General features: G+C 46.9%; 1 protein-coding gene and 1 non-coding gene across 3 annotated transcripts in view; one reads left to right on the plus strand and one right to left on the minus strand.

Moving 5' to 3' along the window:
- LOC144142233 (uncharacterized) overlaps positions 1 to 23,925 on the minus strand; it is a 153,683-nt gene that overhangs the window by 46,846 nt on the left and 82,912 nt on the right. The window lies entirely within an intron of this gene.
- On the plus strand, positions 16,002 to 16,073 carry Trnat-ugu (transfer RNA threonine (anticodon UGU)). Its single transcript has one exon. It is a non-coding gene; the product is annotated as a tRNA-Thr (tRNA).

Raw genomic sequence — 23,925 nt, forward strand, 5'->3', positions numbered from 1 at the left:
TTGAGCTTCACGTACGGATTTCTATAGCAAGACCGTCCCACCTGGGCGATAAGAGCCGACACGGTGAGTCGCAATGCACCGACCTCCCGGACATGCTCAGTGACTTCAGTTTTCATTAGGGCCAATTGGCAACAGTGAGAAACGCCCGAGACGAACTGTTCAGAAGCATTCGCCGTCTAGTCAACCGGCACCACAAAGAAACGTATATCGAGAACGGAAGGGGCCCCACGTTTAAATACAAAAAAAAAATTAGGCGAGAAACCAGTAGTGCGTCGAACTGCGGAAGTGCATGCGTAAGTAACAGAAAGACGAATGCTGTTCTAATTAATGTGCCCCGGTTCTATGTAGCCGAACTAATCTCAGAAAGTTTCCAATGAAACCGTTTAGTCAATCCATTCTTTCGGGTTGATAACTAGACTTTGTTTTATGCACTATTTTGGCGGAGTGAAGAACTCCTGCGAGGAGTGTCGGCAAAAATCTTTTTCCACGCTAGTTCAGAAGAGCGCGTTTTGGTCAGTGATGCAAACAATGTACAGTGCGGAAAAGCCTCGGCGACCTCTACAGCCCAGCCACTTCGAGGGTCTGCTTGCGCGTAGTGGTTAAGATGGTCAACCGCGGTTACCACCCACCATGACCTTGTCGGGTAAACGGCAACGAACCATGAGAGTCGATGCCACCTTCTTCGAATAGTACCGACGGACAAAGCAGCAGTTGCAACTTTCCAGAATGGGGTGAGAGGAAGAGAGAGAGCAGTCTTTATACAATCTGGTCAGATTAGCCTGGCGAAGCTACCTAGCTTGCTACGCCACATGTATAAAAAGAAAGAGAAATAATGGAGTGACGATGACGACTATAATAACGGTGATGCGTTCAAAAATTGGGACCTCTTTAAAAAGTCTGATCAAGTATTGTGTTTCGCAGGAACATTAGAGCTTTTGTCACTCGATATGTCCTTTAGAGTTAAACCAATGGCCTTACACGCCACCTAGAATTAGTCCTCTTGAAAGAGGATGTCCCACGGACACTAAAAAGGACGTCCTTCCTTATCTATACCACGCACACTCACATAATACGTAGTTAACGTCATCGCGCACGTCACAAAGAGTGGACATGGGGACGCGGCCTGTTTCATCTTGAAGCACAAACAACTTGTCTCAGCGACATCTGGCCATAAGTGGTGAAGAACCCATTCGTCATGCTTGGCCAGTTTGGGAGGCATCCTTAAAATCCCGTGTAGGTCTATGGAATGACGCGGCGCCTAGTTTTGCGGTGCAACAGCCCACGTGGATACCTCAAGATAGCAAACAGCCTTGAACAGAAGAGCAGAAGCACCTCTTCTGTAGAACGGTATCCGTATCACTTGCCCGTGCAGGTCATGCGCTATTGATGCCTCATTGTCCGCATTGGCGTTGTCACTTCAGGTTTTGCATATTGGGAAGCAATCCACCGATGCTCTACATGATGATGTACCTTAGAGCTTGAAAGTGCCATGCAATAATATTGATAAGCTGATCTTTCGGGTACGATGTTAAGCACTGAAGCGCCGCTGGAGAATCTGTGAAGATTACCCACTGACTTGCTGGTTGCTCAATGCTCGAGGCGCGAGCAGCACGCAGAGCGGCAAGTTCGATACCCGTGGATGTTGTCACGTGGCTAAGGGTTGCGTTGAAGGCGGTACAGGAGGGTGGAAACCAGCTTTCAATAGTGCATGTACACAAGGGTGTCTGCCTTGTATTCATGGGAGATAACTACCAAGGCGAAGAACTTTAGGGCAAGGGTGATGTTATCCTGTTTTCAGGTAATGCCGCTCACTGCAGTGGTATTTTGCAGAGGTGGTAACACCTAAGGCCATCCTAGAGACAGAGCAGGGTGCTGGTACTATAGTGGCGGAAGGTATAGCACTTCAGAGGCTAAGCTTGGTGCTACGGGGTGACCTTGATATCTTGCGCGCGAAGGAGCTCCTGTGAGCTAAGAGTTAGTGGGGCCAGTCGTCGACACTTTCCCAACGCTTCCGCCGTGGTTGTGGTATTCGGAACGCCAATGCACACCCCCCGGACTTGCGCTTGTATAGTTTTTAGAACTGTAGCATTTCTTTTCGATGGGAGACATGTGCAGGACGGCTGTAGCTTAAGAATGCGATACACATGGCATCATACAGACAACAAAAAATGGGACTCTGCGTTCACCGGCTTTACTAGATAATATGCGGGAAATGTTGGTCAAGGAAGCGCGCTTTTTGTTTATATGTCGGGCATATTTTGACCAATTGAGCCTCCTGTCAAATATCACACCCAAAAAACTTGTGGTGCGGAACAGAGAGAATAATGCAGCCTGTAAAGGTGGGTCCACAACTGATTTATCTCGCTTCGTGCAAGCGATAGCACCGCACTTCCCAGCTCATGTTTCTGGGCCTGGGGTTACTGGAAGCACCGCAATGAAATAGATTTCCCGTTGCACTTTCGGACACAGTACCCGCCTGTTGTGTCGAGCGCTCCATATTCAGATGTCATCCACGTACTATGATATTACCACAGACGGTGGCAAACACTTTTCTATGGCTATCATAGTGAAGTTCAAGTGCGTCCGACTGAGAAAACCACCCTGTGGAACGCCACGAATCACTCTGTATGCGGTGTTTTACCGTTGTTCGCTATCTCTTAAGTATTCAGAACTCCATGCATACCTGCGACCACCTAGGCCCAAAGACCTCATTGCCGAACATGTAGCTTCATTGTACACTCAGTCGTACGCCGATGTGATCTCAAGAAACACAACGATTGCCATTATTGGCTTGCTTTTTGCTCTCAGCATAGGCAATGACATTAATGATGTTACTGTGTTCCTTGCGGAAGTCATACATCTGCGGCGGGTATACATAGCGGTTGGTCCGGTCCCAGTGTATGCGATCGAGCACAATTTTTTCATCAGTTATCAGACGCAGCTCAGGAGAGAAATATGACGGCATGAGTCTATTCAAGTTCGAATTTTGCGACAATATGGCGGTGTTTTCATTTTTGCTCTAGGTGGCCATTCACCATGAACGATTGAAGATGCTTAAAAGGCACTTTGCCTTTTTGCCGAAATGAGAAAGGGTGGTGTGGCTGATTCCATCTGGAGCAGGAGACGTAGCTTTCTTGACAGAGGCCAGGAGAGTGATGAGCACTGGCAAAAAACGGTTCAACTATGGCTGATGTTATGGCTAGGACAGACACACTCGTGGATGAACAAAGTGGACAGAAGGCGCACCCGAGGCGTGGCATGGCGCACCCGAGGCGACATAAAAAAAACTGAATAAAATCCCCCAAAAGAAACGGTCTTTCATGCAGTGGTAAGCCTGAGGAAGCCTAAACTTTCAGCGTTACCATCGTGGTAAAAAAACATTCAACATCTGGTGCAGAAGAGAACGCGGCATGACAGGGATTTGTCTTCGGTACGGTAATAAATATAACGGTGCAGGCCACTGTTGAAAAGACAAAACTTGTGTAGTTGGCAACGCAGGTGCTGTTCAGTTGGCTTTAACGACACGTTAGCTTGTTCTGTTACATCGCTAGAGTAACAAAAATTTCTTGTAGGAGTAAAACTGTGTCTTCGAGGGAGTTGACCTTCAGGTCATCTGAAGATGCTGTTGGTAGTGTGACTCCTGCGTCAGAGGATGGCAAATCACTTTCCCACGACACAGGCCACACTAAAAGGGCATGCGCATTCATATGCTTTTTTCAGGGCTTCTACATCATAGTAAAATTATACTCTTGTTCGCGCAAAATCCAGCAAAAAAGCCTTCAATTCAAGTTTGGGAGCCAGGAGATCCATCAGAGAGCATGATGGTCACTGGTCACAATAAATGATTGCCATACAAGTATGGAAGAATCTTTTCTACTGCCCACACTACTCCAATACCCTCTTCTTTGGTTGCTGCATTATTTCGCTTGGAAGGCGTCCATGAATGACTTGCGTAAAATACCAAGTTTTTCACACAAGAGTCATTTTGCTGTTGCAGCACGGCAAAAACGTCATGCCTACTGGCTTCAGGTGGTGGATAGTAGCGGCCATTTCGTCAAAATTGAGCACTCGAGCAGATATGAGAGCATTCTACAGGTTTGAGAACTCTTCTTAAAATCTCCAGACAATATAAATGTGCCCCAAATGGAAAGAACTCGTTGATGGGAGAATCAAGCACAACACAGTTTTACATAAAACGCTGGAAATTGTACACTAAATCAAGAAAGCTGCGTAGATATTTTGATAAGCTGGCCGGGCAAAAACGTTTACAGCATTTATTGCATCGTGGTCAGGCCTATTTTTGTCTTCTTTACAACATATACGAGCACATTTATGCATTTTCTCAGGAACCGGATTTTTTTGTTTGTATAAACTCCGGCGTTTGCAAATCATTTACGAATTCACTTTATCTATTCCCTATAGGCGGTCGCAGAAAATAGGGTGAAAAACAACAATATCCTCGAGTAATAGTTTTGTTCTCTATTTAGGACTACGAAAAGCAGCTTCGATCAAATGTGACGGGGGTGTTGCACAGACAAAATGGCATAACGTTTAATTCATAAAGACCGTCGGAAGTGAATAGAGCGGCTTTTTTTCTTTGTCAGTTTCGCGTACCAGAACGTAGTAATACCCGGAGTGGGAGTCAAGGCTTGGAAGGTACTCGGTACCTTGGAAGTTATCTAGGAAGTTATCTAGGTTTCTTTTTTTTTTTTACAACTTTTGCCTGTTTCTTGGTTTGCGACGTGTTGCGCGCTGCCGGGAACTGCCCTTCAAGCCCTTGTGGCTTTGGCAGACCCGCATTTGTATTCTGTTTTCTGGAATCAATAAACACTATTATTATTATTATTAAATTATCAATTTGGGTAGACGTCGTCTTCTATTATTGTATTCAGCGCTGGGTAATTGGTGCAATATCATATGGACCCGTTCTTTTTGCACCAAAAGAACAGGTGCTGACCTCACACTGGAAGGAGTACCAATGATATTTTGCTTCAGCCTGTCATCGACGTTCTTTTGTAACCTCTTGTATGCTTTGTATGTTTGTTTTATATATCTTGTATGTTCATTCGAGCTTGTCGTCCGTCTTGCGCTATGATTGAGAAACATGGTATCGATATCGGCCAATTATACACCATCCATCCGTGTGGATTCGGAGTGCGGCTGCAAATGTCTTTCCCAAGACAGAAGAGTATGCATCGACACAACGTTGGCGTTTGGGCAGCCGGAACATTAACGCTTCTTTTTGCTCTGGGGTAAAATCAGTGCTTAGGGCGGCAGGAAAAGCAGAAGCAGGGGCCGGTGACTTGCCGACACGTTCGCCCGTAAAAGAAAACTAAAAGGCCCATCTCCTCGCGACGCGGACTCGAGTAAATGCGTCGCATAGGGGGTGGGTGTATTGCGTTAACGTTTAGTGTTTGGGGAGTTGGTGGTAGTGAATGCGTTGTATCAGCAGCTTCTTGACGTAGTTTGAATGAGTCAAAGATATAAGGCGCGTTCGTAGCCTTTCATTCTGTGTCGGTTTTGTGGCGCAGTGGGAAGAGCACTATGTACCTCGCGTTCCGCCCACAGGTAGTGAATGCGTTGTATCAGCAGCTTCTTGGCGTAGTTTGAATGAGTTAAGGATATAAGGTGCGTTCGTAGCCTTCCATTCTGTGTCGGCTTTGTGGCGCAGTGGGTAGAGCAGCGTGTACATTGCGTTCCGCCCGCAGGGTCGTGGGATCGAAACCAGGCGTGACATCGTGACATCGTGAGTTAAAGAAATGCTCTGCATTTAAAAGTATACGTAATGGCAGAGCGGACACTCAATAATCACTAGAAACCGAAGCGATGGTAGTACCTAGCGCAAACAAAACTGCGTAGGTCGAAGTATTTACCGCAGCAAGGAGAGCATTTACAGATGAAAAATTGGCAAGAAACGAAGGTACAACTACTTCTCTGCTAAATAATTTGACGGCTTGTGCCATCAACACGTCGTCACCGGCGATTTCGCTGCACGAAACGGGTAGAATGGTTTCTCCTCCCAACGGTAAAATACAGTCGGTCGTACATACGAAATATTCCTGCAATCTCTCTCATACACTGGCTAAGGACGTGCCCGTGATACGATGACCGGGGGAAATTGTCCATGGTACTGGTAGAAAATCACAACCCCAAAAGGCTCGATGGGCACACGTGGGCCACAGGGCAAATATATGTAGTGATGGATGCCATTATTGAGAACACGCGCAGTGTTTAGTCCAGAGGGTTGACTTCCGACACCGTTTACACCACGCAGAGGAGGACCGTCATATGGCGTTGTCACCAAGCGCATCAGAGAGATCAAATCTGCTTGAATGACTGCAATACTAGCACCTATGTCAAGTAAAGCTTCAACCCTAACGCCTTCAACGAAAACAGTTCATGTGTACGATGGTGACTTTTTAAGCTTTCTCGTATGAGGCACTGTCAACTCAGGAGACTGCTGGTTTCAATTTTACAGGGGTTGGTTGAAACATTGTCGAGCGGGTCGTAGAGGAGACAAGCACGGGCGGAAAGGGTACGGAAAGGAGCGTCTTCGAGAATGACAACTACTGCGCAAGTCAACAGAATCGGGTCGGGGCGAAGAGCGGGCTAGAGGAGGCGAGTGCACACTCTACGATGGGCGTAGTTAAGCGGTTGTACATTCTCGAAGGGGGCTTAGCCCCATGGCTCCTCTAGCTGGGGTATTCGCAAAACAAAAAGTATATCCTTGTTTGCCTGTTCGAAGCATAAAGGCCAACCATATGAAAGACGCATTTCTCTCCACGCTGAGAAGTAAGGTGACAGCGTAGAAGGCGCAGACAAGTCAGTCAGGTGGACAGGTGCCGTCAGCTGTACGATTTGCTCTCTAGGCAGAGCTGGTCCTGAAGCGGCTTCGGAGCAAGACTGGATGGGAGCTGGAGCACACTGACAAGGCTGTGGGAGGTTGGTCATACCCGACAGCTCTCCCTCGATCACGCTTTGTAGTCCGTGTAGGCAGATATGGGTTATCTGAAGGCACGGTGCGTCACGCTGTTGTACCTTCTCGCGTATGATGGTACGTATGAAATCACGGAACTCCACATCCCCATAGGGGCTGCTAGGCATTGAATCCTGGTGTAGGCGAAAAGATGGCAGAAAATTCATGCGCGTGCATATAGTCCGTACTTCTCATGGGTGGTTACATTCTGAATTGCCCGAGAATTCAAATCGAAATGGGCGTTTTTTATGATGTGTAGTACCTTATAAGTCTCTGACATGTTTTTGCCGAATCAAGGACACATTGCAACGACATTCGATGTTCGAAGTATACATTCCGTCCGGGTGTTGTATGCCCGCGTCAAGTTTTTTTTGTTCCAACCGCGCCATTGGAGGGACTGCCAAATATCTGACATAGTGGCTGGGTAAAGCTCCTCCAGTCAGGCTTGGCGTCATCCTGGTAGCGACACCAGGACTTCGCCACTTTCGACGAGTTTAAACCAACCCTTGGTAGTTTGAACGTGTCAACCCGTGGGTAGGAAGAACTTACCTTAGAGTACTAATTGGGCCATTTGTAATCGAGTCACCATGAATGCCAACGAAATACTCAGCATCGCGCTAGCAACTATTGGTAGTAATGGCGATCTGAAAAGTTATTCCTCCTGTACTCTCACCACGAACACCCTCACGTTGCAAGAAAATAGTTGCTAGGATCAAGGGCTGACCTGATCGGAGCTCCAGCGGTTCATCCGGGAAAATCAGACTTCGGGATGAAGCGCACCTTGTACCACTTGAGTGAGTCAAGGACTCGAGAATAAAGGGCGGTGTATTCCAAGAGACGGGGGACCCACGAAAACTCCGCCAGGAAACGAAGATAAAAACTGGTGCGATTTATCAGACAAGGATAATGCGATGATGATTAATTGCAAATATTTTCCAGACGCTAAAACTTCTAGTTGTATCGTGCTTGGAAATATTAGAAATAACACACACACACACACACATATATATATATATATATATATATATATATATATATATACAATAGACTTCATACTATGCGATAACACTAGCCTCGTGCAGGACGTAGAAGTGTATTCCAAGAGACGGGGGACCCACGAAAACTCCGCCAGGAAACGAAGATAAAACTGGTGCGATTTATCAGACAAGGATAATGCGATGATGATTAATTGCAAATATTTTCCAGACGCTAAAACTTCTAGTTGTATCGTGCTTGGAAATATTAGAAATAACACACACACACACACACATATATATATATATATATATATATATATATATATATATATTTATATATATTTATATATATATATATATATATATATATATATATATATATATATATATATATATATATATATATATATATATATATATATATATATATATATATATATATATATATATATATATATATATATATATATATATATACAATAGACTTCATACTATGCGATAACACTAGCCTCGTGCAGGACGTAGAAGTGTATTCCAAGAGTCGGGGGACCCACGAAAACTCCGCCAGGAAACGAAGATAAAACTGGTGCGATTTATCAGACAAGGATAATGCGATGATGATTAATTGCAAATATTTTCCAGACGCTAAAACTTCTAGTTGTATCGTGCTTGGAAATATTAGAAATAACACACACACACGCACATATATATATATATATATATATATATATATATATATATATATATATACAATAGACTTCATACTATGCGATAACACTAGCCTCGTGCAGGACGTAGAAGTGCTCGGAAGGGTGAGGTGTAGTGAATACCGTATGGTAAGATCTCGAATGAGGCTACATTTTAGTATCGTAACAAGCTAGTACGAAAGCACGGGATCAATGAGCTGGCAGTAAGACGGGAAGTTGAAGAATTTAGAACGGCACTGCAGAACCGATATTTAGCTCTAACCGGAGAACCACAGTTTACGACACAGGAAGCCAGCGACCATCTTACACGCATTCTCACGGATTGCGTCTATGGCACAATCCGTGATAATGCGGATACGGCGAAGCAAGACAATCTCCACCCCAGCAACAGAATAGATTTAGCGACGCTTTCTAAGTTCATCATTAGGCGTAACATAGCTTTTATGCGGAAGTATGACATTGAACGGATCGTCGAGCGTGCTGTGAAGAACCGAGGCAGCCTGAAAGCAGTTACGAGCCGTCTAGGCGTAGTGGGAAATCACATGTACGCACTCGAAATCCAGCAAGCCAATGCCATAACAAATAGAGATAAAATAGTTATAGCGCCCGAGGCGTCATTAACTGGGTGTACCGCGACGTCCAAGATAATACCGAACAAGCAAGCAATTCAGAGGAGATAGACATTCTGCAAGTAATGGCATCAGAAATAAAGTAGGCTTTGAAAAAGAGGAAGGAGGCAAAGCAACTGGTGAGGATCAGACAACAGCAGACATCTTAGAGGATATCGGACAAATTATTCTAGGTAAAACTAGAAAACCTCTATACGCAATGCCTAATGACCGAGAGTGTACCATAATCTTGGAAGAATATGGACAGCATCCTAATCCTTAAGAGATGTTACAAGAAGGTCTTCCAAAATTACAGGCTCCTCATCTTACTGTCAGTCTTTTACAAGGTACTCGCTAACATAACCTCTGCCTCCTTAGATTTCCATCAGCCTAATCAACAAGCAGGGTTTTGTAAAGGCTATTCAACAATGGACGATATTCACACGATCAATTTAGTGATAGAAAATTGCGGCGAGTATACAAAACCCCTATTTATTGCCTTCATATATTATGAAAAAGCTTTCGACTCTCACGAAACCTCAGCAGTCGTTCAAGCATTGCGGAGTAAGGGTGCAAACGAGCATTGCGTAAGAATACTCGAAAAAATCTACAGTGGGTCCACAGTTACAATCGTCCTTCATAAGGAGAGCAGTAAAATACCAAAAAAGAAGCGCGCTTCAATCTCTCTAATAAAATTCACAGCATGATAACAAGAGACATCCAGAACAATAGATTGGGAACAGGTAGGATTAAGGGTTAATGAAGCATACTTCAGTAACCTAAGATTTGCTGATGACGTTGTCTTGCAAAGTAACTGGGGGGACGAATTATAAAGCATGCTTACGCCACTGGACAAGCAGATTGGAACCATGGGCCTGAAAATATTATGAGAAAAACTAATGATCAATAACCTCAACAGAGCACAGTGGTTTGAGATACGTGACGAGGCAGTGGGAGTGGTAAGCGAATATATTTACTTAGGCCAAGTTGTGACTCTGGATCCCAACTATGAGACAGAGAAAATTAGACGGATAAGAGTGAAGTATATTTTATTCGGCAGGCATTCTCAGAAAATGAATGGGAGCCTACCACTGTCCCTGAAGAGGAAAGAGCACGACAGCTGCATCTCACCGGTACGCACCTAGAGAAAAGATACTACGACGCTCACTAAAAGGGTGCAACATAAATTTAGGACGACTCAGCGAGCAATAGAACGGCAGATGATAAGTGTAACATTAAGGGACAATAACCGAACGGATTGTGTCAGGGAGGAAACCACTGTTATGGATAGATGAGTCGAAATAAAGAACAATTGTGTGTTGGAAGGGCATGTAATGTGAAGGCAAGATAACCGTTGGTCATAAAGGGAAACAGAGTGGATCCAAAGAGAAGACAATCAATGCAGAAACTTAAATAGGCAGATGACATTATGATTGGTCGCAGTCAGAACAGGACCGGGATAATTGGAGATGTATGGGAGACGCCTTTGCCCTGAAGTGGGTGTAGATTGGCTGATGATGATATTTTTATATAGTTGCAATGAACAGCTTCTTGGAGACTGGTCAAATATCTGAAAAAAAGGGAACCTCGTCAACAAGCGAAGGGTTTTTAACGTTTCGGCCCGCGGACTGTCCTTCGTCAGAATATCTTATATATATATATATATATATATATATATATATATATATATATATATATATATATATATATATATATATATATATATATATATATATATATATATATATAACATGCTATAAGACCACGACGAGGATATCAGAACGTAGGAAGAAGAAGATGGGGGCAGGCACGCAGCCAGTGCCGGTTCTATCTCATGGCCGACATCTTATACATAGTCAGAATATGTCGTTCGCCCATCTCATGGTTAACGTCCTTTGTCCCTCCACCACAACATGTGTGGTAGATGAAACGAACCGTGCAAAAACAGCCTCCATAACACCCGATGGTGTGTACCAGTTCAAAGTGATGCCATTCGGCCCTCGCAACGCTCCAGCCACATACAAGCGCATGATGGACTCGCTGCTCCAGGGCTTCAAGTGGTCCACCTGCCTCTGTTACCTGGATGACGTTATCGTATTTTCCCCCTCATTTACTGTCCACGTCGAACACCTCTCGAAAATTATAGCCCTTTTCTGACGCGCCAGCCTTCAGCTGAATTCCTCCAAATGCCATTTCGGACGTCAGCAAATCACAATCCTCGGACACCTCGCCGACACGAAGGGGGTTCGTCCCGACCCTGATAAAGTCCGCGCAGTTCATAACGTTCCAGCACTGCGGTCGACGAAAGACGTTCGAAGCTCTCTCGGACTCTGTTCGTAGTTTCCACGCTGTATCAAGAACTTTGCTGATATTGCTAGACCCCTCACCAACCTCTTTAAGAAAAACGTTCCGTTTTCGTGGAGCTCCGAGCACGCTGCCCCTTTTACCAACCTTATCTCCTTACTCACCCACTCTCCGCTTCTGGCTCACTTTGACCCTTTTGCACCCACAGAAGTACGCACAGATGCCAGTGTGTACGGAATTGGAGCTGTCTTGGCGCAACACAGGATGTTCTTGGGCGGGTTATTGCCTCTGCAAGCCGTCTCCTTTCCACCACAGAGCACAACTACTCCATTACGGAACGAGAATGCCTCGCCCTCGTGTGGTCTGTCGCCAAGTTTCGCCCTTATCTGCATGACCGCTAATTCACAGTCATAACAGACCACCACGCGCTGTGCTGGTTCTATTCGCTAAAAGATCTGGTAGGCAGGCTAGGTCAATGGGCATTGCGCCTACAGCAATATACATTCGACGTAAAATACAAATCTGAACGCTTCCACCAAGATGCTGATTGCTTGTCTCGCCATCCGGTCGACCCACCAGACGCTGCTGACGATGACGACGCAGTTTTTCTCTGTCCTATATCTGGACTCCTCCACATTACGGAAGAACAGCGCCGCGACCCAGGATTCGATCGATCATCGACTACATTAACTCTGCAGTACCTTACGCGTCGACGGCAATGTTTGTGCGTCGGGATAACGTTTTGTATCGGCGAAATACCCGTCCTGATGGGCCGGAACTTTTGCTCGCTGTCCATGCGTATTTGCGCTCCACTATCCTCCAGCAACTTCACGACATGCCTACTGCTCGTCACCTCGGCATTTCCCGCACGTACGAACCCGTACACCAGCCTTTTTTCTGGCCCGGCCTTTACCGTTTCGTACGCGCTACGTCAGTTATTGCGACCAGTGTCAGCGCCGCAAGACACCAACATCGCTTAATGAGTGAACAATACAGCCGCTCGACATCCCGGTAGAACTTTTTTTCCGCGTTGGCCTGGACTTTCTTGGCCCGTTTCCCCAGTCGACATCGGGAAACAAGTGAATTTCTGTCACCACGGATTACGCCACAAGCTACGCCTTCACGCTTGCATTGCCGACTAGCAGTGCTACTGAAGTGGCAGTTTGCCTTTTCACGACGTCATTCTCCAGCATGGGGCTCCAGGTCAGTTGCTCACCGAACGTGGCCGTAGCTTTCTCTCACAAGTCGTTGATGACATCCTCCGATCCTGTTCTGCAAAACATAAAATAGCTACAGCATACCATCCCTAGACTAACGAACTTACCGAACGCTTAAATCGCACCTTGACCGATATGCTTTGCTGCTACGTTTCCACGGATCACCGCGACTGGGACGTCACGCTGCCGTACGTGACGTTTGCCTATAATTCGTCGCGGCATGATAAGGCTGGGTTTTTGCCGTTCTATCTCCTTTATGGACGTGAGTCCACCCTACCACTGGACACACTCATGCCTATGTCGGCAGAGCAACCATCAGTGCGATCACAGTATGCCTGGGAGGCTATTGCTCGCGCTGACCATGCTAGGCATATTGCCCGAAACCGGCTTTGTTCCTCCCAACCCGATCAGAAAACGATTTATGACCGAAGACATCGGGTGGCGCACTTCGCTCCGGGATCCCTTTTCTCCTCTGGAATCCTACCCGCCGTATCGCCCTTTAAGAAAAGCTTCTGCCCCGCTACTGTGGTCCCTTTCGCGTCTTGCGCCAAGTTACCGCCGTAACATACTAGGTCTCCCCTGTGGCGTCAACACCGTCGAGTCACGCTACTTCTACAGACATCGTACACGTTGTACGATTGAACCCCTATTTTCCGCCGGACGCTGTAACCCCATATCGCCGCGACGGCACTCGTTCAGCAGGGAAATAATGACACGAGGCACCGACAAGCGAAAACAAAGTATGTGGTTATGGGTGGATTTGCCACAGGTTAAACGAACGGGAATTGTGCGACGAGTTCCCGTGGAAGACGAGGATGAGGTGTGATGGTTCTGCTTCCCTCAGTGTGCACTATTGGCACCGAGCCTCTTGCGTTTTGAATAATGCAAATACATTTTTCTACGGCATCCTCGCCTCGAAACATCTTGTGGTGGAGTGTGCGGGGTAATCATCTTCATCCCGGCCCCAGCATCGTGCCATCTTGGTTCCTGAAGCGATCTTCTCCAGGCTCTTCGACCGCGTGGGCATGTTCCAGCCCCCGTGAGCCATCACGGCATCTGTTCCCAAGCCCGTTCCCCAGCCTATGACGAGCCCAAATCAGCCGAGACGTAAGAAGCTGCGACCAGACAAGGCGACGACGCTGTCCCCCTTCCCCGTTCACCGGCGAGTCTAATCAAGGGCTTTGGACATTGCTTCAAGTCGTCGGCGGGCATGGCTGTTCCCGGGCCAGTGTTCACCAAGCTGTTCATTCTCATCCGTGGTGACAACGACGTCTTCACTGTGTATTATGATTTCCTCGTTCATACTCACTACACTCGCTCGCCTACTATAGCTCGACCGGGACGGTCTCCCTCGATGGCGGGGTTATGTTACAATATAACGACGAGGATGACAACAAAGAAGAAGCAGCTGGGTTGGCGCTCAGCCAGTGCCGCTTCTATTTCATGGCCGACATCTTGTAAATAGTGAGAATACGTCGTTCGCCCATCTCATTTTCACGTCCTTTGTCCCGCCACCACGTAACAATAAATAAATAAATAAGTAAATATATATATATATATATATATATATATATATATATATATATATATATATATATATATATATATATATATATATATATATAACACAGAAATAAGGGTTGGCAGTCGAGAAAACCTCGGAAAGCAAAGGGGAGGATGTGGTAGATCATTGAAACAGATTAAGAATTTGGAAAGAAAGAAAGAAAGTGAAGAAAAAATGCCCGCCAGGTGGGATCCGAACCCACGACCTCCAGAATACCGGTCTGGTGCATCGCACCAGACCGGTATTCTGGAGGTCGTGGGTTCGGATCCCACCTGGCGGGCATTTTTTCTTCACTTTCTTTCTTTCTTTCCAAATTCTTAATCTGTTTCAATGATCTACCACATCCTCCCCTTTGCTTTCCGAGGTTTTCTCGACTGCCAACCCTTATTTCTGTGTTATTTTCAACGAGCCCCTCATTTCCTATTCTGATTCGCTATATATATATATATATATACACAGTTGTAGTAAAAATAAATATTCCAGAAAGTGAAAGAGAACACAGTCGCACAGATAACTAAATTGGTAAAGCATTCGAGCTCAAATCGAAAGGTGTGAGTTCGGTCCCCTACTCTAGCAGCGTGTTTTTCTTCCTTTCTTTCTCGCATAAATTAACCATAAAAAATGTAGCCTAAAGAACGGTAAAAAAATCCGTTAACCATTCCCCTGACTTATTTGGTGTTGTAGACTGCCGGCATATATATAAAGCGGTGGCAGTCTCGCCAGGACGACAGTAGTGGAACGAAAACTTACGCTGCTGGGTTCCTTGTATGGGCATGTATACCGTTCACTGTCCCAGGTATTCCAAGCAAACTTCAGAATAAATACGAGGGTCCCTACCGAGTCGTGGAAAAAACGTGCCCCGTCACTTACATCGTAGAGCCCGTCACTGCTAGTACTGATCGTCGCTTCCGTGGCCACGACACGGTTCACGTTCAGCGTCTCAAGCCCTACTACGACCCGCTCATTGTCGCATCGCCCTCAGTTTCAAACGATCGCTCGTTCTGTCCTACGAGGTGATTGTAACAAAGATACTGAGCAACCGTAAAAGCGTCATTTTCGCCGAGAAGGTTTGTGTTCGACTAATCCGGAGGCTGACCTTCCGAGTGGGATCCATCGCCCAGTCGGTATATGTCGACCGTAGCAATACAGTGGCAGCTCCATCGACCGCGCTCGCTTCGGCGCGAGAGCTGCGCGCGGACTCCACACCTCGTTTGGACTCGGATACAGCCAGACTGAGTTACTACCATGTATATATATATATATATATATATATATATATATATCCATATATATAGATATATATATATATATATATATAGATATATAGATATATATATATATATATATATATATATATATATATATATATATATATATATAAATATATAGTAAGGAAATGAGGGGCTCGTTGCGAAAGCCTAGCGAGGGTCTCGGTTCTGGCAGCCTTGATGCCTAGGTAGCATAAGAGGGCTTCCCGCCAGTAACCCGCTCATGACAGGCTGTAGACGTTCGAGTCACGCCCCGGGGGTTGAAAAGAAGGTCCCCTTCTCCCCGTGTAGCCAGAGTGGCGCTGGCTACCACCCTCAAGCGTCAGATACACTTCTAGTAAAATATATAAATAGCCCAGAAAGTGAAGGAGAACACAGTCGCCCAGATAGCCGAGTTGGTAAGGCATTCGACATGTAATCGAAAGGCGTGGGTTCGGGCCCCACTCTGGGCGCGTGTTTCCTTCTTTCTTTCTTCTGTATATTAAAAAAATGTTTACCTAATTAACCGTAGCGAAAAAGAAAAGAGACTAACCACACCCCTATGCCTCCTTTGGCGTTGTCGACTGCTGCCCTATCTTTCTGTATATATATATATATATATATATATATATATATATATATATATATATATATATATATATATATATATATATATATTTTATATATATCTATATAAATATATATATATATATATATATATATATATATATATATATATATATATATATATATATATATGTATATGTATGTATGTATATTGTAAGGGCCTTGGGTACTCGGTGATGTAAGGCCTTTATTTTACCACGCCGTCTCGGAACAGCGGCCCAGCAACCAACGAAGATGATGATCAGTCTCGTAGTAGACGAAGCCTTCCTCGATGTGTTTGGTGATGGGGATAAAGGAGAAGTGAAATAAATGATTTTCTACGCTTCGGAGTTTCACGCTCACACTTATTCCCCCCGGCCATCAAGGCGGCCTCCCGGCCGCAATCACACGCAAGGACGACGATGGAACGGCTTGAGCCGAGACACGTGCACAATCTCGGTGCCACGGCATCGGTGGTCGGCAGGTTGAGGTATGGGGGTTATGCTGAAGTTGACCGGTGAGGTTTTCTCTAGAATGGTGTACGGTCCAAGGAAATTGTGAACGAATTTTTCGCTAAGTCCAGGAACCCGTAAAGGGGTCCATAACAAAAGTTCATCGCGGTGTCGGAAATCAACAGTCTGGTGAAAATCGTTGTAGCGCTCTGTCCTGTCCTGCTGACACTCAGTAGTGCGGTCACAGGCAAGCTGGCGGCAATACTTCACGCGAGAGATGAACTGTTCAGTGCTTGGAGCAGAACGTGATACAGGGGCGGTAAAGAAACAGGTGTCTGGTGGCGAGGACGGTGGGCGGCCGTATACGAGAAAGAATGGGGAATAACCGGTGGTGCGTTGGGTGGCCGTATCGTAAGCGATTGCACGAAAGGGAGTTTGTGGTCCCAATTGCTGTGATCAGGTGCAATGTATATTGAAAGCATGTCAGAAAGCGTGCGATGAAATCTTTCAGTAAGTCCAATAGTTTGAGGGTGATATCCGGTGGTCGATTTGTGAACAGTTCGTGTGGCATGCAGGAGTTCTGCAACGATGTTCGAGGGAAACGTTCTCCCCCAGTCAGTTAGCAGGACACGAGGGGCGCCATGCCGCAAGACGATGCGGTGCAAAAAGAAACTAGACACCTCTTCGGCACATCCAGTACGCAAGAGAGCCGTTTCAGAATAGCGTGTCCGATGGTCCACAGCTGTGACGATCCAGTGATAACCGGTGGGAGTTTCAGGTAGCGGCCCGTACAAATCAATCCCAACAACCTCAAAGGCTCAGCGGGGCAAGAGATAGGTTGTAGCTGTATAGCTGGAGGTGATGGAATGCGCTTGCGATTCTGGCAGGAGGTACAGGACGCGCCGTACTTGGATACGCTTGTGGACATGCCACGCCAAAAGAAACCGGCTCGGAAGTGGTCATACGTTTTCTGATATCCGAGGTGGCCAGTGGTCGCATCGTCATGAAAGGCCTCCAAAAGTTTCTGCTGCAGTGCCCGGGGTACAACGGGAACCCACTTTTCTCCTGTAGGGTGTTAATTTTGACGATGCAACACGCCATCAACAACCCGAATTTTTTTTGCTGGCGGCGCAAGCGACTGTTTGGAGGCTGTGTTCTGCCGCTCAGTCTGTCGACCATGCTTTGACAATAATGGTCTTCTTGTTGGATCTTTTTAAGCTGAAAGTATTCACCCACCGCAATGGAGCTGACAGGCGCGAGCGGCAACGCTTTTGCCGGCGGCGTTACGCAAGCAGAATGTGAAGGTGATAGCGGGCAGCGCGATAGCGCGTCTGCATCGAGGTGTTTCTTGCCCGGCTTGCATGTGCAAAGAAGTCGTATTCTTTTAAAAGAAGAATCCACCGTTTAAGGCGTCCAGTAAGGTTCTTTAAAGTCGATAACGAGCAGAGTGCGTGATGATCGGTTACAATGGTGAAATGGGGACCCTTTAAATATTGCCGAAATTTCTGGACAGCCCAAACGACGGCCAGGCATTCCCGTTCTTTGATGCTGTAGTTTTTTTCGGTGGGCGTGAGAGAGCGACTGGAATAAGCAACAGGCTTGCATGGTCATCCCTCTTGATTGGTCATCCCGTTGGAGGAGAACGGCGCCAATGCCGGTCCCACTGGCGTCGGTATGGAGAAGTGCGGGTCGTGTCTCATCGAAGTGGCACAACACTTGGCGACAAGCAAGCGCACCTTTAAGAGTGTGAAAAGCTTTTTCACAGTCGTCGGACCAGGTGAAGCGAACGTCGGATTGCAGGAGCCTATTGAGAGGTGAAGCAAGGGTGGCCAAACCAGGAATAAAACGGCGAAAGTAAGAGGCAAGGCCGAGGAAACTGCGGAGGGCTTTTTGTTGTAGCGGTCGAGGGAAATTGAGCACAGCTGTTATTTTGCCAGTGTCTGGTTGGATGCCTTCTTTGCTGACAACATGACCGAGGACTTTGACTGTTTTTCTGGCAAAACGGCATTTCTTTGTGTTGAGCTGAAGTCCAGCATTTGCTAAACATGTACGTACTTCTTTCAAGCGCTCAAGATGTTGAGGAAAAGTCGATATGAAGATCACAACATCATCCAAATACCATAAACAATTCCTCTATTTCAGTCCACGCAGGACTGTATCCATGAGACGCGCAAAAGTAGCTGGGGCATTACATCATCCAAAAGGCATAACATTGAATTCATAAAATCCGTCCGGGGTGGAAAACGCGGTTTTTTCTGTGTCAGATTCATGCATCGGAATTTGCCAATAGCCAGATCCGAGGTCAATGCTCGAGAAATATTCCGTACCTTCTAAACAGTCCAAAGAGTCATTTATATGGGGCATGGGATATACATCTTTTCGGGTAATTTTGTTTAGTGCACAATACTCAACGCAGAAACGCACTGATCCGTCTTTTTTATGAAACAAAACGACGGGAGACGACCACGGGCGAATGATGTTGCGTTCAAGCAAGTCCGAAACGTGGTTGTCGATGATCTTTCGTTCAGACGAAGATACATGATACGGACGGCGGCCGATGATACGAGAGCCATCCGTGTCAATGCGGTGTGCTGTTGCGGAAGTCTGCCAAAGCTTCGACGAAGAAAAGGCACAGCAAGCCGCGTGTTTTTCAAGCAAAGCAAGCAGGGACACTACCTCTTTAGGGCTGAGGTCAGAGCTAATGGTTGCGACAAGAGCGGCCGATGACGATGCAGGATCCGAAAGGCGCTGGCCTGCTGACGACGAGCAAATGGGCATAACAGATATGACCTGGCTGTCAGCAGCAACAGTAGCAATAGCGGCACCTTTGGGCAGCAAGATCGGTTATGAACTGACGTTCGTTGCAGCAAGTACCGCTGACCCATTCTAAAACCCAACGAGGCAGGTTGAAATGAGGACTCCTTTAGGAAGGAAGGACCCTACAGGAACGGCTAAAATGTCACCATGTTGAATCCTATCTGAGCACATTGTCATTAGTGTCTCTTGCCCAGGGAGCAGAACTTGATCAGCTTATGCTACCAACCGAGGCGGCTATTCATCATCAACGCTGGAGAAGTGGGTAGCCGTGAGTTCGACGGCCGGTAAATTGTAGGAAATGACAGCGGACGCCGAAGATAGAAAGTACCACCCCAGAATGAATTGGTGTGCCTACGGAGTAAGCACTGCACAGGGAACGTGATGACGGCTTCCATCTGTAAATACTCGAATTGTAAACTGCGCTGAAGGTTGCAGTACGACTCCTTTAGCATTGCACGGTGAAGGACCAGTGTAAGAAATTTTAATCTTGCGGAGACGCGAACACAAATCTGCATGAATAACCGAAACGCTTGTACCAGTATCCACAAGAGCATTAACAAATATTCCTTTCACTAGCACGGATAAAAAGTTTGATGGTCGTTGAGGAGGACTTGAGCATTTTCTGAGCGACGCAGTTTCACCTCTGAAAAGTGCAGGCGCTAGTTTTCGGAGCGGTTGTCGGGAACGTGGGAAGCCGGGTGAAGAGGAGACACGGACCGTCGATACGGTGAGGGTGATCGGCGGCGGGAGGGACGATTGGTCTGAGGCGTTTCAAACGAGGTGGAGAGTGGAGATGAGCGTCGCGGGGTTGAATCATAGACACGACGTTGTGAACAGTAAGGATAACCGAAATCTCGTTCAAACGGTGCGTACCCTCGTCGTTCGTCTTGCATACGGCGTCGGCAGAAGCGGGATATGTGGCCCCGGATCCCGCAGTAATAGCAGACGGGTCGGTCGCTCGGGAAAGCCTGGCGAGGGGTTCGCACGTTGGTGTAGTACCCCCGTGGAACGGTCACTGCGGAGATCGCTGTTAGATGTGTGGTTGCGAACGCGGCATCTTGAGGCAGGGGCGGTCGCGATACCATTGCCGAGTAGGACGGGGTGGGAGTTGGAGTATTTGGGGGTGGCGTCGGCCTCACACCCATCATGGATGCCAGCTCCTCCTTCACAAGGTCGCGCAACTGCAGCGCTTCCGAGCGAAATGAATCGCGTGGAGGAGACGGCGGGTCATTGAACTGGAGCTCTTCGCGTATGATTTGACGTATGAGGGCGCGTAGGTCCACGTCCCCCTGTGGTTGCATAGCAAGACCACTTGGTTGCAGACGGACGGCCTGCAGTTCGTCCAGGCGCTGACAGGTTGTCCCGATATCTCTGATGGTCGAATGATTTTGAATTACAAGGGCGTTGAAGGCAAGAGGTGCTATGCCCTCAGGACATGGCGAACATTGACGGCCTCCGGCATGCTTGCATCCACACGGCGACACAGAGCGAGAACGCCCTCTATGTAAGACGCATACGTCTCTTAAGGGCCCTGAAGGCGACTGGCCAGCTTTTTTTACCATGTCTGACCGGCCTACCGAATATCTGGCGCAGCTCCTGACAAAAGATGGCCCAGTCGGCGAGCCAGTGGTTGTTGTTAAGAAACCATGTTTGTGCCACCTTTTCCAATGAAAACCCAACGTTCTGTAGCTTCGCCACGTCATCCCATCGGTTAAACACACTGACTCGAGTAAACTGATCCAGCCAGTCTTCAACGTCTTCATGGTAGAACCGGGCGAAATGAGGAGGATCGCGCTGGCAGCTGGTGATAGCAAATCCCATAGGAGCAGCAGGGGAGGTGCCAGCGGGACTGCTTGCGGCCTCACGCTCCATCGCTGCTAAAGGCAATCGCCTACCTGAACGGGACTCCAGGGGTCTGCTTGGAAGGCGTCGAGGACGGGATCGAGCGCACCCTCCACCACTTGTAAGGGCCTTGGGTACTCGGTGATGTAAGGCGTTTATTTTACGACCAAGCCGTCTCGGAACACTGGTCCAGCAACCAACGAAGATGATGATCAGTCTCGTAGTTGACGAAGCGTTCCTCAATCCGTTTGGTGATGGGGATAATGGAGCAGTGAAATAAAGGATTTCCTATGCTTCGGGGCTTCGCCCTCACAAAGAGAGAGAGAGAGGGAGAGAGAAAGAAAGAGAGAGAGAGAGAGAGAGAGAGAGAGAGAGAGAGAGAGAGAGAGAGAGAGAGAGAGATCATGAGGTTCGATGGGCCAGTATAAAAATAGTGAAAGAAGTCGACTGACACGTTTCCCATTTTTGTTGCCAACAGTTTCGGAGTTAGAAACTCCTTCTTCGGGGCTGTATTTTAATTTCTCACACATTTCGTCCTTATACAAAAACTTCTGTGAGGGAGGGTTACTTCCCTCATCCCTGTAGGAGAGGTCGCGGGTGAGGGGTGTTTCAAACAGTTAAAACAGGTGAGGCATTCCGATGGCTAGAAAGGTGGAAGGTGAGGGAAGGGGAAAGAACACGGACGAAAAGTCAGCACGAAAACACGTAACAAGAGGCACACAAGCAAACACAAAACCAAAACAAGCGTGAGTCCTGCGCGCTCCGCAAATGGTGTAAAAGTAGCCAGCGGGAAGGGAAAAGGGGCAAAAAAAGGGGGGATGAGGGGAGACGGACATAAGATGGCGGCACAGGCATAGATCTTCGATTCGGTCAAACTGCAAGGCCGCATGAATGCACGGCCCGCCCAGTCGACACATGGTCCCCGCGCCATACTCGGAATTTCCTGTCCCATTTTCGGTTTTGTTTTACTCCTGGTTAAGCCTACAGCAGCTCTCGTCTTGGCGCCACTTCGACGAAACCGAGTGGTGCAGCAAAGCTTTGCCGCGCGGCCAGCGAGCCGCGGAACAAGTAACACTAGGATTTGGTTTTGTTTGCGGCGCATTCTTCGGCCGTTTGTCTGTCAGTGGTGCGGCGGTCATATTTCAGCACACTGTGCGTCTGCGGACTGCGGGGCGCGATCACATCTGTTCAAGGTCACTGATGAGACGGGTGGTGGTTGCCGAATGGGCGGGAAGTGGGAAAAGGGGGGGGGGCGTTCTACACATTTGTTTTGCTTGAATTAGTCCCTAAAGCGAGGGTTTCCTTTTTTCCTCCTTGCTTTATTTTTTAAGTTGTATGCACGGTCCCGGTTCCGCGCTCACCCCCTCCATCGCCCGCAAGGTCCGAATATTTCTGTCTAAGGCGCAGATTTTTGCCGCAAGAATGAGAGGCGGCCCGGGTCCTCATTGATGCCATGAGTGAATGCCTGGAATTTATGTATAAAGTAGGACTCCCTCTGCTCGCGTTCGAGGGAACAGCGGAAGCCAGACTGCAGGAGAGTGATCCTGATATGCTCACTGGAATGGTCCGGCAGGCGCATATGTTTGGAAAATGGTAGATCCGGCTGTGAGGTGACATGGGATTTGTGGTTGTTCAATCTGAGACGGAATGCATTCTCGGTCTGGCCAATATAGTCCTTGCCACACATTTCGCAGTGCAGTCTGTGTACGACGTTAATGGAGTCGCAGTCGAGGCTTTCTTTCATTCGGAAGGAAAATTTGGAAAAGTTAGATTTTGGCGTGTCGGTTGGGGTGATGAGGGGACAGATTTTGCAGCGCGTTTTCCCGAATGGGCGGCAGCCTGAGTGTTGTTTCGTGACCCCAATTTTAGCCTTAACAAGCATATCTCTTAAGTTCTTGTCGTTACGATACACTACACGGGGTGGTTCGGGGAAGATAGCTGACAGGTGCTCACTTTGTCTGATCATGTTGAAATGCCTGCTCAGTATGTTGTTTACTCGTGGCATGTTCCCACCGTTTGTTAATACCAGGTTGGTCTGGGGTGTTTCCTTTTTTTGTGAATTGGCTTTTGACAATGCTGACTGGCGTTCTGTTCGTTTTTTTGTCCCTTTTTTTGCCCCTTTTTCCTTCCCGCTGACTACTTTTACACCATTTGCGGAGCGCGCAGGACTCACTCTTGTTTTTGATTTTGTGTTTGCTTGTGTGCCTCTTGTTACGTGTTTTCGTGCTGCCTTTTCGTCCATGTTCTTTCCCCTTCCCTCACCTTCCACCTTTCTAGCCAATCGGAATGCCTCACTTGCTCAAACTGTTTGAAACACCCCTCACCCGCGACCTCTCCTGCAGGGATGAGGGAAGTAAGCCTCCCTCACACAAGTTTTTGTATAAAGGTGAAATGTGTGAGAAAAAATAAAATACAGCCCTGAAGAAGAAGTTTCTAACTCCGAAACTGTTGGCAACAAAAACAGGAAACGTGCCAGTCGACTTCTTTCACTATATATATATATATATATATATATATATATATATATATATATATATATATATATATATATATATATATATATATATATATATATATATATATATATATATATATATATATAAATATA

The sequence above is a fragment of the Haemaphysalis longicornis genome, unplaced genomic scaffold (genome assembly GCF_048455015.1).
Source record: "Haemaphysalis longicornis isolate Haplotype H1 unplaced genomic scaffold, Haemaphysalis longicornis Haplotype H1 scaffold_6, whole genome shotgun sequence".
NCBI lineage: Eukaryota > Metazoa > Arthropoda > Arachnida > Ixodida > Ixodidae > Haemaphysalis > Haemaphysalis longicornis.